This window comes from Bacillus rossius, chromosome 1 (genome assembly GCF_032445375.1).
Source record: "Bacillus rossius redtenbacheri isolate Brsri chromosome 1, Brsri_v3, whole genome shotgun sequence".
Classification (NCBI taxonomy): Eukaryota; Metazoa; Arthropoda; class Insecta; order Phasmatodea; family Bacillidae; genus Bacillus; species Bacillus rossius.
The window spans coordinates 68,440,917-68,453,553 of NC_086330.1; the positions used below are offsets into that span (position 1 = coordinate 68,440,917).

A 12,637-nucleotide genomic window follows, 5' to 3' on the forward strand; every position below is an offset into this window, starting at 1 on the left:
ACCGTAAATATTGACACTAAAAATCCCTGCCTTTTTGAAAATATCCTCGGCTACGCTATTATCTTAAGGATTTATGAAGAACCACAGGATCAAGCTTCAGCTAGCATAAAGTAACAGTAGAGTGGTGACATCAGGATCGGCGATATTTCTCACTGAAAACAGTCTCGGCTACACTAAAGCACTACACAAATGTACGTTGCAATAATTTTACCACAGGTAATATTTACAATAATACCATTTTTCACATGTGGCTGAAATGGTAGTATTCGACATTCATCAACCTCCCCCTCCAACTTTCCAAACCTCCCACGACGAATTTTAAAATTCTACGATTAAGTCTTAGTAGTAGAGCCAATAATGCATTATGTTGTCACGTTATTATTAGCTTTAACAGAATAGGGTGTATAATATTGTGTTAAAAAAACAGTAATATGTAGTTTTTATATTTTTGTGTGTACTTGAATAACTTGAGAACTTCTTGAACTCAAAAGTACCCGAATGCAGAGGAGAGTGTACTCGAATTGTGTGTACTAAGTCTGGCAACACCGACACAGGCTAACTGGAGCGAAGTGTGCACCACAGAACAATGATTATATACAGATCGTTATTTGCGCGAAGGGAAAATACTGACTTACGGTTTGACACAGAACTGTCACATTCATCTGAAGGTAAACAACGCCACGTGCGTTTGTTTACACATGTTACTCCAAAAAGCACATGATTTGTAAACTTCCTTAAATGCAAGGTTTGTTTCATCACAGCAAATGTTTAAACGTGTATCACTCATAAACATTGATGGTCGCAGCCATGTTATAATATTCATGCAACTACTATTTATTATATCTGTATCTTAATTTTTTTAAAATTAGTGCTTGGCAATTATTTTCGAAAGAAAATAAAGTGAAATATAACTATGTTAAATTTGGCAGCTGTGAAGCTGATTTGAAACTTTATTCATAAGTGTTTGTGAAAACCGCTTTGGAAAAATAATGTGTGTGTGTCTGTAGTTATTTCCTGATAGCTTAACTCGGTTCGCATACAAACCACGCACGGTCCTGAAACAGGCAGAAGTGTACGACAGTTCTACTGGCAAACAGTGTGTTCAAAGTCAGGGCCACTGACTGTTCCCCGCACAGCGGCCCACGAGCACCAGTCAGTGCTTCGACCGTCCCCGCCTCATCGGCGACCTCGGGCCAGCTGGGTCCTGGCGGCCGACTGCACTCACCCCCCGCCGCGCGCGTGATTTCAGGACCTATCCTTGTGACGTGTTTTAAACAACAGCTGCACTCCCCGCAATGGTCACGCATAGGTACACGCAACACAAACTAAAGCAACACGCATTTGGAAGTGCTCTAGTACTGCACTGTTATGCACTGTTAAAGCCATTGTCTTAAAATAATAGCTTAAAACGGATTTCAAAAATTTATTTTTATGTTAATTTCAAACTGAATATCCACAGAAAAAAAAATTCGCAGCTACGGATAATGTGGATGCGGACACATTAACTATGATATTAAAAAATTAGTCGCTAATATTTAGTACACCCATACAAACCAGTTTACAGTAAACATATGTTGTCGCAGCAATGTACGCATTACGTGACGTACGAGGTTCGCGTCTTTTAAATAAAATGACGTGAATTCTGAAACGTGATTGTGAATCAAATGTGTCGTTTTGAGTAAATTAATATTTCCGTGTTCAATAATTTAGTGCTTTTAATATTCTAACAGAAAACAGCTTTAAATGCTATGGATTTATTTAAAAAAAACTGTTTTATAGATTGCTCCATAAATTTATTAATTTATTGTATGTTTTTAAGTCCCTGTACACTGCACACGGCAATGAAAAAAATGTGCACATTTTATTGCAAACTAAATTGTTTACCCACTTCAGATTTTTCACTAGTTGTAACTATGCTTCCCAGGCAAAATTTGACCAAATATTTACCACTACGTTTCATCATAAGATGCGATATAACCGTATACATTAGGGTTTTTTTTAAAGTAATTTTACTGACCTGACTTTTATATTTTAGTTCTCATATTACGTTTTCGTACATAACTATTCTCCGTTATTGTGCATGCTATGTGCTGTTTTGCTGTTATGCAGTATTTCAATGTTAAATGAAGTTGTTAATTTTTAGTACTTTGTTAAAGAATGGTATATTGTGAACAGACCCAGTGTATTATGTTTTTTCATGTCTACATAAATAATAAAAGATAACTGTTTGTTGTTTACTGACTAACGTGCCTACGCTCGTGCCTACGCTATGACTAACAAGCGCCACGTGGCGGTGTTGATGAACGAGTTTGCTTGCCGCCAACATTTCGTACACTTCCTGCCGCGGCCACTGAACATTGGCTCGGCGGCGCAGCGCGAGACGAAGGCATAAGTGTCCTTACCTTTGACATCTGATCATCGGCAGCGAGAAGTGTGTTCCGTCTCCTCTGATGCTTAATAGCCAACAGAACTGAACAATCTGAAACAAGATGGTGTCACATTAACGGTCTGTACGTTTGTAATCAACAATTACATACAGATAAGTTGAAAATTGGCAACACCATTCAAATCACGCAACTCTAATTAGTAAAAAAAAATGCGCCTTGCGCGTGCGCGTAGGCAGTAAAAACATTGAGCAGTAACGAGCGTAATTAAGTTTTAATTCTGGGACTGTGATTTCAAATCCCCCTTCGGGCATGGGTTGATTTGGTATATAAGTTAGTGTTTGTCTATTATCTTCTCTAATCCCAATGACTATATATGTGTGTGTATATATATACACATAAATAAGTACATGCATACACGAAGGTCTTCATCGTCAATAATATCTTGACACAGCTTTCCACGACGAGATAATAGCGTTTTGTTGCTAGGCTATTTTTTGGGTACGTGTATTTGTGTGTAGGTATGAAGAGGGAGGGGGGAGTATTTTTCAATGCTGGCTTAAGGCGATTGGTGCACGGTAAAAAACGGTCACAGGCCCGAAAGCAATGAATTTTGTATCATATGATCATTAAAGAGTCTAGATGCCTATGTGGGTGACTGTTACTATGTAGGGAGGTCAGGAGCTTAGTTCCAGCTCGTCAGTGGCGAGATGGTCTTCATACGGGAAGGGTGTTGCTCGTGGTCGCTCTGCGGCCTGCCATCTAGGAGGAATTAACAGAACCTCGAAGGTTTTATCTCCCTCTCCCTCTAACACACAGCCGATACGGTTCTATCGTGCCCGGAGGAGGGGAAGGTTTAGCAGGTTTTCTCTTTCACTCATCCTTCGCCATGGGGAGGCGGAATGGATTATTTATTTGTTCGCAACTGCGCACGTCATGTGGCTGAGAGCGCACATCTTCTCACTCAACTCACTCGTTCTCTCACACTATTTCAATAAATCTTTTCAAATCTTCAACATCAATACTTTAAACCATTGTGCTTCCTACGGATTAATTATATTTCATGCACGTGCCCGAATTCAGCTGCAAAAAAATAAAACGGGTAGTCAATTTTTTTCTTCAAAAACCTTCCGAAACACTGTGTGCTAAAAAACATTCTGAAAGCCCATTTTTCTAGATAAATGGAAATTCTAAATCACCTACGCCACAAGGAAACATTGTGCTTTAATATTATGTAAAGAAAACACCTCTTAGTTTTATAGTTATGTAAAGGTGGTGTGATATGTTTTAGATGTCGCACCATCTAATCATCCATGTAGAAGAGTTACCCGAAAAGCTAACAAGACTATTGCCATGGAAATTGAAATATGGTTAAGGAAATATTTTTCAAATGTTTGTAAACAGTAAACAACATATAAAAAATCTTATAAATGTAAAATTAAAATATAAACAACCCTATAGCAAATTTAATTTCAATATGAAAAATTCTACAATAATGTTTACAAGAAACGAAATTGCAATAGCAATACAAAAATATCGCAATTTTGTTACATTGTTAACATATATATTATTTTTAATAAAGGCAATAAAAATGGCATACTCAATATTTGGAATACAATAAATACCTTAAGCCCTACATAATTGCTGCGATATTCACAATAAATGCTTTTCTTAAATATAGTAATTAAAAAAACATCGTAAATAAATTATGAACATACATATTATGGTGAAGGAAAGTGGACACTATAACACTGAAAAATCTTAGAGGGTAGTTTTCCTCATCTTATTTCTTTCTTTGCGTTTTTGGTCTTGTTCGTTGTCAGTGATTCAAAAACCGGCTCTTTTTTGCACAAATTGTTGCCATGAACATTATCAAAACACATTTCAGCGATCTTTATTAATTCCAAAAATTCATTAGTGGGACATTTTAAGTTACCCTTTGATTGTACATGTATCCAGCTATCGTCCTCCGAATTGAAATCCGTAGTGCCAAGGTCAGGATATTTATTTCTGAAACGATGAGCTATATAGCCAGAAACATATTTCAGCCCTTCAAGAGAAATTTCGTCACTTGAAAGGGACCTGGCCTCTAAATCTAAGTCTATTTCTTCCATGTCAGCAAGATCTATTTCATTTAAAGGTGATTTCTCTTGAAATGTCTTTGTAAAATACATTTCCTTGCACAAAAGTAGTTCTGTAATTTCATTCTGATAAGCACTGTCCTGTTCCATTTCATTTGACGAAAAATCACTTACCAAACACATTTCGTCTGTCTTCTCATCCGTGTTTTTCCGTTCAGCAAAAACTGCTGCAGAATTTTTTCACAATATGTAGTTTATAATTCTGTATCTAAAGTCAATGGGCGACAGATGCGTATTTTGATGTCCCATACCTCTAATATACGGAGAGAAAAAAAACCACTCAAACACATCTTAGTTCAGTTTAACTGTTAACAAATATTTGGGTTAACAGGTCCTATACATATTTCCGAATGTTTTACTGACTGAGTTATACTGGACATAAATTAAATTGATCGCTGATATTTATACTTTTAAACGAAATTTTGGATTTATCATTTTATGTAAACTCTAATGCGTTAAAAAGTGTAACGCAACACTACACACAGGTAGTGATGTCTAGTGCACTGCCCTATGCACATTAGTTAACAAAAAAATAAAATGAAATATTAATTACTGATAAATAATACCTTGATGTCGTGATACAAGTAACACATGCTTATCTGATATTTATCTCAATTAGAATACGAAATAGGAAGACAAAATAACTAACTGATTTTAAGACTGATTTATTACTTACACAGTACAGTGCATTTTGAAGACAAATGGGTCTTAAGAAGCGAAAATCGTACTCGATTAAAGGATGGTATGGTGTTCGGTATATTAAGGTTTCCCTCAAAGTAACGGTTTCACAATGCTTTTAAGATATTAGTTACATCCCAACATAAGTTTAAAACATTACTCTTAAGAGTGTGCTTCGTAGCATTAAAAGATGTGCCTTAATTATTTTGCAAATTTATCATTGTTATGGTGACGATGTCAGGGGTTTTCGTAATTTTTTTTAAAAATATAGTACAGTATTAGCAACTACGTTAAGAACTGTTATTTTATTCACACAGAGAAAAGAAATACAAAATGTTAAAATTTGGCATTTGTCTTAATATACTATATATGTTTATTATTATATGTGTGTTGTAACATGTATAAAAATGTTAAATGTATTCAACAATAATTGGTAATTATATATATTAAAAAACTTTTATGTACGCGACTTGAAACTACGTGAAAGGTTTTCAGTCTATAAAGGCGTATTCTATGATTTTTTTTTAAATTATTAATTCTTATGCAAACAATTAATAAAATTGAAAGTTTCTTACTTTGTCAGTATATGCATAGCATTACAGTTATTCCAAACAATTCTCTACCAGTGTTTACCTAAGGTTTGCATGTTACGTTGGTTCTTCTACTAATACACGTATATTACAAGAGGTTTGTAATAGATTAAATGAGGTAAGTAAGAATTCGTTTTTATAAACGTTGTGTATAAAATTATAAATTTTGAGACGTATAATAACAAAAAGAAGTGCGTTCCGAAGACATATGTCGGTAGTGTTACCCACTGAAACATTATTCCCACTTCAACTCTCTGTAAAAATAAAAGTATGGGGTTGAATGCGTCAAAAGGGGTATATAAATAAAATTTGAGGCTTCTTCCTTATTTCATACGCTGGTGTCCCCCCACTTATAATTGCAAACAAAAATTTTTCCTCGATGTTGTAATTTACTCTGCGTATTCACATCATTTTTTGGCAGTAAATATGTATTTAATTTTTAAAAATGAAAGCATTCATGTTTAGAAAAAAATATTAAAGCGATGTGGGGAAAAATGTTTACAGATACTCCAGTAAAATTTTCAGTTTAATTGTTTTGATAGTTTCGGAGCTGTTGCGAGTTTAGTTTGGAGGATTTTTCGGCCGCACGAGGCAATTTTGGTTCTTTTTCGTTTTCTTCCAGCGTAGGAAGCAGGGAACAAAAGCCGATACCCGGCTTCACCTCGAATCCTCTACTGGCCTTCCCTTGTCCTCTCCAGATGTATTACTGTATATTAGCTCCATGAGCGCGACCTTGACAGAGCCTCCTCTCTCATCATCCCTCTACACCCCATTCTTCCCCCTCCCCACCCGCAGGCTGCGGCCAGCCGGCCCGAGCTCCGCCGGACTACCTGGTTCCGACAAGCGCCGCCCTCAGCGCCACGTCGCGGGGACATTCTTCCCGGCGGCGAGAGTTTTATACGCAGCACTAGAACTGTCACTCCAGAGGGCGTGTTTTGAGTCGGATCGTATCAAAAACAAAAGGATATGAAAATATATACATAACTCAATAGTGTTCTGCCAATTATGTTTTTATTTTCATTTAAAGTTATTCTTTAAACGCTCCTGAAGTATTCCAGCAGTGATCAATGGAAATTGTCAATATTAAACTGTAATTTTGACGATGAAATTTTTTTTCTCTTACTTTTATAGGGGCAGAAACCTATTCGTACACTCGTTTCTTGAACTATACTTAAGTTTAACATAATTATGTGTTTTCTAAATAATTCTGGCTTGGAATAAAAATAAATGCATTTAAAATGACATAACTCAGTAAAAAAAAGTTTATTAAAATATCCTAGGTATATTATGTCTTAAAAAGAAGCATCAAAAATAAATATGTACAGTTAAATTAGTTTTGTCGTAATATTTTCCATGCACCAATCGCCTTAAGGGCTCCGCCTACCTGGTCACACATACGGTGCGCAGAGCTTCAGGAAAAACAACGCGATTTCAAAACTACTCAAAATATCCGAGTGGGGTATGTTTACGAATAGCATTTAAGAGTTCGCTGAGGCCCGAAAAGTACTTTTAATTTTGGATCATGGTTTTAAACGGTATTTCTAGATGAGTTAAAATGGCTAAAGCGCATGTTTCCAGAGTAATTTTTAGGCATAAAACAACCAGTACACATTCTTGAAAGCACTTAAGGGACTTGCATTACACCTTTATCTTCATTTATCGACCATATAATGTTACGTTCACCGCTCAAATTTCACAGTTATCCTGTGACGACGAGAAGACTACGCGTCAATTCAGAGCCTTGCGCTTAGAGGCGATACCGCGCTAGAAATACCATCGAGCGTCGCACTTATCATCCCGCCTCACTAACATACATACACCCCTGACGAGGCGGGCCCCTTCTCCCAAATCCAATTTGTGGCTTTATTTAAAAAAAAAAGTGTGCGTGGCGTCAACGTGCGACTGAATTGTAAATACTTGTTTATTAGGTAGAAAAAGAGATAATAATTGAGAATAGTAAGAATGCGGGTTTGATCTCGCATGAAAAAAAAGCCTTTTTCCACGCTCTGTACTCTCCCATCCGTTCACTGGCACTTGTAGCACCTCTTTTGGCCGTTTATTCTCGCGTTGCCTTTGATAATACCTCTCATCTGCTTCTAACTTTTTATTATAATTAAGCATAATGTCAATTCACGATATTAAGCTTAATAAAATTAAAGAACAAAAAACAATAGAATCGAACATAAATTACGCTTATAAAGTCAATCTAACGAGTCTACAAGTCCTTTTGGCATTTAAAATCACAGTGTTCACATACCAAAATAAATTACACTTATATAGCTAACCTCTTAAATCCACACATTATTTTACCTTATTTTCAAACACACTATTTACATAAAAATGAGTTAATTGCACAAATCAGTAACTTTTACCCACGAATAAATAACTTCTAGTTACTTAAAATAAAATTAAAGAAATATGGTAGCGTTAATCGTTAGCCATTACGAAAACTGAGGAGTAGACAAACAACTGAGAGTAGACAAACAAGCAGCGTTACGAGAATTCCGTAGCATCACTGCTGAGTCATTTCCACCTCTCCTCTAGTGCATGCGTTGAAGTGGCGTCGCTGCTGACGCACTCTCCTCTTCTACAGGTTCCCCCATCACGTATCTAACTATTTCTCTCATGCGATCGGAATTTTCGTAACGATCGAAAATTGTATACCCCTCAGCAAAGTAGTTCCACTTCATAACTACAAAAATTAACTTTTCCCCCGAGTTTTTTAAACACTAACTTAAATTAGCATTGAAAACCACCCTTCCCTTATCCACGTACAAGTCCAATCGAATACACGACTGTTGTTTCCAAACCGCACCAAAATTAAAGCGTTGCACCCTGATCGAGACTTAACGGAACAAGCTGCGAAAGATTTGCAGTGACCCGATAGAGGCAATTTAGCAAATGATGTAGTCAATACAGAATAAAATAATTAACCAAAATGTATATCGATTGTGTGTATTCACACATGACCCCAAAAAAATCATTTCTCCCGAGGCATTCCACAAGATTCTGGGTTGGTCCTTGCCACGGGGTGTGGTCAGTTTCCTTACCGATAAGCCTGGTTTGAGTTGTAATGACTTTGCTACTGAATGGACGTTAAACCCGAATAAAATAAAATTACAACTTCAAAAAAGCAATTAAAAGATTTTTGAAACATGCCTCCAGTTTCAAATGATCCAGATACACACGCTGATTGAAAGAAAAGACTTAGCAATGATGGGTTAGTCCCAGGCAGAGTTGCAGTAGGCGTCAGCTTACAAATCGCACGTCATGGCACGGAAGGGCGTAGAATCTAGCTTTGAACAACTGTTAAATGTTACTGTTCGTGAACTTACGTAGCTACGACCACCCAAGTCATCCACTTACAATGTTCATTTATTTCCTCTCCCGGAGACACGGGCTGAGCTCGTCAATAAACAAGATATTGTACCAAGGCATAGAAGGGTCGTTAAGATATTACTTACGCCCTGCCATGCAAAATGTTTGGATAAATAGCGCGAATTTCAGATTATACAAAATAGTTGTAAAATTTATTCAACTAACACGGCCAAAGACAAGCAGCTTTGCTACCTTCCGGCGCCTAGTTACCAAACAATTGCCGTTTATACCTAAAGACAGAACACAAATGGCGGAAGGTACCAAGCTGTACATCGAAGAGACCTATGCATCGGCTGGAGCGCTGAGGCAGTGACGTAGACAAGGGTGGGGGGTGGTATTTAGAAGTCCAGACCTCTCCCTTCCAGGAAAAAAAACAATTAGCGAAGACATAAAAAATTAGACCAACTTACATAACATTACAGATATATTATTGTGAAAGTATTATTGTAATCGTTAGTTGGCTACAATGCGGTATTTCCTCCTCATTGTAGCCCGACCTGCCTCATACACACAAACAAGCTGCAGGAATTTTTTCCACGTAGTCTATATTTAACAACGGTTTACACACTGGATACAGTGGTACAGTATTAAAACAAATAAAAGCCACAATATGAAATATCCTATTTTCTTTTCTCCGGCAATTGTTTTTGTTTCAAATTTCTATGAGTAAATGTTGGAGTTTAAAAGTCAACTTTACCGGGAGATTTTAGTGTGACAGTCCATTTTCTTTTAAAATTCAACTCTCAAGAAAACTCAATTTAAAAAAAACTGATATAATGGTTATCTGGACCCCCACCTTCACAATATCCTGACTGCGGCTGGCTGTGAGTGGATGGTAAGGGGGGAGGGGAGGCAGGCAGACAGGAGCGGAGCGAGGAAATCATAACGACGCTGCGGACGCTACAAAGGCAATCAATACCCCGCATTATGGACCACGGCCACAAAAAAAAAAAAAAAAAAAACAACTGCGTGCCAAAAACGCACACACCGCCGGTGTAAATCGAATTATTAAACTGTCGAATACGCTTGACCAATATCTCTCCCCGCTTTCGCCGCAACAATAACTTCTCTTTTATTTTTCATTAGTTTGTCGACCCGGCAGCAGCATGCACAGCTAATCACAGCTGGCTGAACACAGCTACGCGCGGAATAAAGGCTGCTTGCGCCAGCAAAATGCTCGGTTGTGTGGTGCAAACGCTGACGTCACAGCGGGCGTGATTGTGAGAAGGTTTGACATTGCCTTCCGCAGTACGACAATGGAGAGGAATCACTCAGTTTTTCCAATCTGCAAAAATTCCCGACCTAGTCGGAAATCGAACTATGCGTCTTTGGTCCACCCCTTATGCGTTACAATCACACGTTTTTGAACTTTGTAATTAATTACATTTATTAACATTAAAAAAATCGGCAACTGTAAACAATACGTATGCCCAAGCCAATAACAATATGGATAGAAAAAAAAATTGGCGTCATTTACACGAGAACACGCGCCTAAATTATGTAAACATTCAACGTTTAGTGACGTAAACTTTACACTTCATGACAAATCATCACAACATAATTTAACACCATATCCCGAAATATTTTACTGTGGCATCCCAGACACAACTTATCATATTTTGTGCCTCAATTAAAACATTTTACCAATGTGTTTGGACACTATTACAATGTTTATATTAGACGACAATTTAACAAATTAATCTACTTTTTCATAACTACTCCATAACCTGTTTTATCCGACAATCTGAGAACTTGAGTAGCTTACGTCAACCAGATCAAAACCGAACTATTTCATTCTCATTATCCGTGATCTTTTAAGTTGAATTTTTTTCCAACTGGCTCGCTCAGAAAGCGGACAATGCGCATGAGTAGCGCGTCAAGAATAGCTTCAAAAACAGCTTCGGGCCACTGCGAACGCTCCTCTCGCCTCATTCCCAACCGCCAGTAAAAAAAATGGACTTCGAGGAAGCAAGTTTGTGTGTATTGTCGCTACAGCGAATTAAATTCCATAAACAGGATATATTGGATTTATCAGATACTTAGCGACCACCCTACTAAAGTGATATTTTACACACTTTACAAAGTGCAAACATCTTAGCTCTTGGCAAACGGCATTTAGTGGGAGTAATTTCGTGAATGGAACGGAAGTCGATAGGAACGGACATACGTAACCACGGTGCTGCGTCTGTGGAAGTCTCGGAAATCTGGACTAGGCGGACCCTCGTGATTCATTCGTATAAATGGCTTTCGGTAACATAGCAGAATTTAAACCGTTCATAGATATTAAAAAATTAAACTTTATAAAATGTACCACTATCCTTTAATACGATATGTTATAATAGTCATAAAAATAACGCATTTCATCTGGACAATCCTTAACTAACATTTAAAAGTGGAAAGAGCGCTGAGTTTGTCATACTGTAGAGACAAGAAATTGTTAGCCTTCATTTTATATTCGACTCTTATGTCCAATAAAATAATTTTGCGATGAAATTTTTTACTGTTAAATCTTAAATGTTGAATCAGTTCAGTAAGATTAAATTTTGTTTGTAGATGTATTTACAAACAGATTTGTTCTTTAAGCGACAAATATACCTACATATACTTTGTGCTATAAAATGTGTGTTAAAATGTATCTGACTACATAATTTGTTTAATGAATCTACTGGACTGCAGTTTTTAGTTTGAAAAATACAAAAAAGATAGCAACGCGTTTGTAATGCTTTAGAGAACCAACAAAGTGTTAGTTATCGTTACTGTCATGTTTGTTCTAACACAATTTTCCTGGCTAATATAATAAATTATAGGTGAAGTTGCGATTATATGTTAGGACTATTCAAATTTACCAAATATATTCCCGGATAGTTTCACTGCCATAAAGTTTACTTTGGCACACCAATAAGCATGGTCGAGAAAGTTAATGTAGTCTGTTGCTATTGCCACACGTGGTTCCGCCATCTCGACTTAGGCACGTGGCTATACCAGTTTCAGCATGCATGCGCAATGGACTTCTAACTTGTCAAATTTCCGTTGTGTTATGCGCTCTTTATTTCACTGCATACTAAAATTTCATCCTCAACAAAACCTAAAGAATAACAACCTCAAAAACGAGGCTATGATAATTCCGGTCTAGGGGGAATTCAACGTTAAAGGATTTACATGCGACGCGTTCGGTACTCCCGTTGTTCGACCAACCCTGAGAAACTGATAGTAACATTGTGTTAAACAGAATTAAAGTTAGGTTTTTTTAAAGGAGAAAAAATGTTTTACTGATTTTTCCCTGAAATAAATGTTTTTCGTATATTTTATCACGCTCCGCATTATTTTAAAAAAATTCCACGTTAAGTTTCGTTTGTTACCTGTGCACCATGCTGGCGCACGCCACTGGGTGAATGCGACAGGTGATGGACGGGTGAAGGGAGGGGGATAAAGGCACCGAGGTCTCGGAGGGCCCGCTGCCAAGCCT

At 37.2% G+C, this 12,637-nt stretch overlaps 1 protein-coding gene across 4 annotated transcripts in view; it reads right to left on the reverse strand.

Annotated features, from left to right (window-relative positions):
- LOC134537311 (RNA-binding protein Musashi homolog 2) overlaps window positions 1–12,637 on the reverse strand; it is a 511,410-nt gene that overhangs the window by 193,061 nt on the left and 305,712 nt on the right. For all 4 annotated transcript variants that reach the window (XM_063377622.1, XM_063377631.1, XM_063377641.1 and 1 more), the window contains one exon: window positions 2,403–2,479. The gene's annotated coding sequence lies outside the window, so the exon portion shown is untranslated. The remainder of the gene's footprint in view (window positions 1–2,402; window positions 2,480–12,637) is intronic.